The following is a 4,865-nucleotide window of genomic DNA, read 5'->3' on the forward strand; positions in this document are numbered from 1 at the left end:
TTGAAAAAAATTATAGTCACTTAATTCAACGATATCCTTTGAAGTCTGTCTTTATATAATGAACCATCAAACTCCGTCTCTGGAAATAAACATAAGCTTTAGTTCAGTTACTGGAAAGGAAGTTTGTACATTCTATTGAAGTCCATCACTTAACGCGAACTTTTAAATGCTTCCATTTCCTGGGCCATTCATTCCCTGGCTACCATTCATAATATGGCCTTTTAAACTCTGTGTCTACGATGTTCTGTTCACCGTTGTCCACAGTATCGAGATAGCACCAGGAACATAAGATAATGCTTCATACCCTCACATACATTCCTTACCTGTCATATGTAATGCAACGAAAACACAGCCCACAGTCCACAACCAGGCCCTACAACCCTGTCCGTGGTTTACCCCATTTGATTCATATGTCCTGCTTCAGTTCACTGATAGCAGGTCGTCCCCTGTAAATCACATCGCCCCAGTTCACTTTATCCTATACACGCCTCTCACGTGACCTTGAGCATATTCAGGCCCTGATCACTCAAACTCTTGTTCACTTCCTCCATCCATCTCCAATATGGTCGCCCTATTCTTGTCCTCTACACTTCTGACACATGTATCCTCCTTTAACCTCCCCTCACTCACTCTCTCCAAATGTCTAAACCATTTCAGTACACCTTCTTCAGCTCTGTCAACCATGCTCTATTTATCATCACACATCTCTCTTACCCTATCATTACTTACTGGATCAACCCGCGTCACACCACATGTTGTCCTCAGACATTTCATTTTCAACACATTCACTCTATCATCAAATCTTCCTCATACTGTCTCTACCTTCACCGCCGACTGACATCACTGTTCAAACTCAGGAATGTCTATACCATATTTATTGTACCTGAGCCGCGCCCCAGCCAGGTCCTCCTGACTAACTAGAGCCACACACACACAGAGGCACCAGCTGGACACAATACAGAACACAACACACACAATCCTCCTGGGTCCATCTCACACCACCTACCAAGATGTGCTCATCTGGCTGACCCCGTCCACCCCCTCCCCCCCACCAACACCACCAGCTCACCCCCAGCCCCCTTCACCCCCCCCCCGGCACAATGACCTCCTCTCTCTCTCTCTCTCTCTCTCTCTCTCTCTCTCTCTCTCTCTCTCTCTCTCTCTCTCTCTCTCTCTCTCTCTCTCTCTCTCCTCATCCTCACGGACCGCCGTTCGTCAACACTCGACTTGTACCAATCACAGCTGGAACAGAGAGATATAAGACCAGTCCTATACCTATTATTGTGAACGTCATCAATAATCCAGGAACAAGTACACAAGATAAGCAAGTAAACTGCTGCTCAGTTTTCCACTTATCGACTTAGTTAAGACAAACAAAATATCACCAGGTGTACCACAGTGGTGTGTGCCCGACTGACTCAGTAACATCATTACTGGAACTCCACCAGAGTCTGTGTTGTCGCTTACCCCTCCCCACAGCCGACCGACCGACCCCACATAAATAGCAATTGATAGTTTGAGGAAAATAATGATTCCTGCCTTAAAGGTCAATAGTAAGGAATGGTCGCTCTTCAAGATTATTGCTCTGATGTTAACAAACATGGTCAAGTGAATCTTGTCATTTGTAGTAGAAACGTTAATTCTATTATGGAAGTGAGCAATGGAAGGAGTGATGCAGATTGATCAGGTGGAGGAAGTAGGTGAGGTAAGGTGTGGTGGTCAGTCACACCATTTACATGTTGGTCACAGGAAGAGTTTAGTAAACACTATCGTCTCTCACAAGAATGAACCAGGTTTGTTCTGGAGAAGATAAGAGGAAGGGAGGAAGGCTGCCTAGATGGAAGAGGTCAATTATGGTAAGATTACTGGAATGATTGACATTATTATATTTGATGTAGGAATAATGAGCCTCATAGTTTGCCTGATCTTCGTAACGTTCATCACGATCACTTTATGTAATAACTCACAATGATATATAATCTCCACATCTCACTCCTTCACTCATGGTCTACTATACGTTTCAGCGGCGGACAAATGCTGTTTTTCGTAAATATCTCGTAAACGATTCATTGTATCATTATGATATTTCATCACGCTATCTTTAACACCCGGACCAAATGTATGGCTGACATACCACATTGCTATATGTGTTATGTGAGGAGTTTACTTGTGAAAACAAATACAAAACCGAGTAGTCATATTGACGCTTTCGAAGGGAAGTGTGGCCTCCCAACACCCTCCCAATTCCCCCCCTTCTCTCCCTCGTTATCCCTTCTCTTCTCGCCTTCGTTATCCCTCTTCTTCTCCCTCTAACTCCTCATCACCCAACCTTGTGTCCCTCCCTATTTTCCCATAACTTTAGTATATAATTATAATAAAATGTTATGTAGGTGTATATGTATAGGTATGATTATTAACTAACACTATGGTACAATTCCATAGACGCAAGACGTATTTCACGTTGATCATTACTGTACAACAGCATATTTACATACGTGTAGTATATAGAAGGTCGATTTTACAGTCCTTATGGTCAACCAAGTGAACACGATGTACTGCCATTACCTGTGGTCTGGACCTTCTAGGAAATGTTATTGCTGTTATTAGTACATACTGTGTACCTACCCATCATAAACTGTTAACCTGTTCCAGTTAATATACTGTCAGTCTGTTGACTGGACTCTTTCATATCTATATTATCACGAAATTATAATCTGCATATTTTTTTGCCCTCTCTCTCTCTCTCTCTCTCTCTCTCTCTCTCTCTCTCTCTCTCTCTCTCTCTCTCTCTCTCTCTCTCTCTATATATATATATATATATATATATATATATATATATATATATATATATATATATATATGTATATATATATATATATATATATATATATATATATATATATATATATATATATATATATATATATATATATATATATATATATGTATATATATATATATATAATACTGTAGTAATAAAATGATGACAACATGATAAAATCAAATTTATTCGTAATCACTACCAAAGAAAACGTCATCGTCTTCATCACCACTGGTGATGTTAATGATAATGGGTTCGACTTCCTCGTGTATGTTGTCAGTCCTCCAGTATTCTTCTTCAAATTTACGGGAGTGCTGAACAGCTCCCGCCCACACGTCCTTGTGTACCAATTGCCTGGCTTCTTCCAATCTTGCCTTTAGGTCCGTCCGGGTAAACCGCTGGAGTGTGGAGCACACATGACACTTCATAAGTCCCCATACTTGCTCGATGGCGTTGAGCTCGGGGTGGCCAGGTGACAACCGTATAACCTCGTGGCCCCACATACGGATGGTGTTGTCGATCTTATACTGGCGCTGTGGACGCTTCTGCTGGCAGAGGACCAGCAGCTCAGGGCGAGTAGCAGCAGGTGGGATGGATATCTTGCGCTGCTCCAGCCACCTGATGAGGTCCGCCTTCCTGGTGGCTGTGGTAGGGCATCGACTCTCCTCCGTCAGCTGGCTGTGGTATGGTGCATTGTCTAGCACAAGTACCGATGGCTCTGGCAGTGACGGAAGGAGCTGCGTTGTTAGCCATCGCAGGAACAGTTCGGCATTCATTTCTCCATGATAATCACCCTGGTTGGTCTTGGCTGGGTAGCACAGGTATGAGCCGTCAACAAAGCCTTCGTCCGTGCCACCTGCGACCACTACAAATCGCTCCTCTTCACCAGGTGGTACCTGACGACTGTACGTGGTGTTGCTTGGAGCCTGTGTGGTATCTACCTACTCCCTACTGGCCCATCCTGGAGGTAAACCACGTCTCATCCACATATACCACCTTCCTTCCCTCCTCTCGGTGGCGCTGTAGAGCCCGGAGTGCGTCAATCCGACGACACACAACGTCCAGCGATTCCCTCCTTACATACATCTTTCGCTGTGACAGTCTGTATTGAAATCCCATGGTGTGCAGGATCCACCAAACTGTTGTGTCAGAGGTATCCTCCGGGAGGATACCATGTGTTTTCAGGTCGGCTGGTATGACCCTCAGTGTTAAATATTGTTTTACCGAAAACTTCTTGTGGATGTGGCGCCATATTGCACCGAGAGTAAAGTTATCACAAACAGCCGATGTAGGTGTTGGTGATGCCGGTGTGGAAGGGGAGGTTGTGGTGGTGGTGTTGACTATGCTCCTCACTCTTGACACAGCCATGCCCACGATGTGCCCAACTCACTTATAAGGTCTGTGTGCATAAAAATTAAAGTTATGTTACACATTAGTCTTACTTTACTGTGATGATTAATATGACATTGCGACACAATACAGTCTGCTTTACTTTCATATTTCATATGTATATAAATGTAATAATGTATGTTCGAGCCAGAATATATTGTCTACGCACCTATTCAAACTTATGTACGTTCTACCGCGGATGCATTCACGTTTGTACAACGTGACAAGACGAAGAACAAACGCTGTCCTGCATCCACGGAGGCAAAAGGACAACATTGTTGCTGATGATTCCACCTCGGCAATCGCTAGGGTTGTAGCCTCGTGATGGTGGGTACCCCATACCTCAGAGAGGGAGGGAGGGGATATGGGGGACTGTGGATATTATATTAAGGCATATATTTCTTATTTAAAAACGTAAAGACGACATGAAGTACCCATCAACGATTTCATTTGGTTGTCCAAAACCAAAACTGACTTCTTCCTTCTGGTCGCCGTCGACACGTCGGTTATTAACAACGGGATTACCTGTTGCTTTCATGGTCGTTTGACGCACTCTGGTTTTCACGTCCACACACAATAACTGTATTACATATCATTACTAATGTATGATACCTATATACATACTGTCATACCTATTATTCATGTACGTGATTAG

At 43.4% G+C, this 4,865-nt stretch overlaps 1 pseudogene; it reads right to left on the minus strand.

Moving 5' to 3' along the window:
• Window positions 1–3,006: 3,006 nt before the first annotated feature.
• On the minus strand, window positions 3,007–4,486 carry LOC139762021 (uncharacterized; annotated as a pseudogene).
• Between the last annotated feature and the right edge of the window lie 379 nt (window positions 4,487–4,865).

This window comes from Panulirus ornatus, chromosome 42 (genome assembly GCF_036320965.1).
Source record: "Panulirus ornatus isolate Po-2019 chromosome 42, ASM3632096v1, whole genome shotgun sequence".
Classification (NCBI taxonomy): Eukaryota; Metazoa; Arthropoda; class Malacostraca; order Decapoda; family Palinuridae; genus Panulirus; species Panulirus ornatus.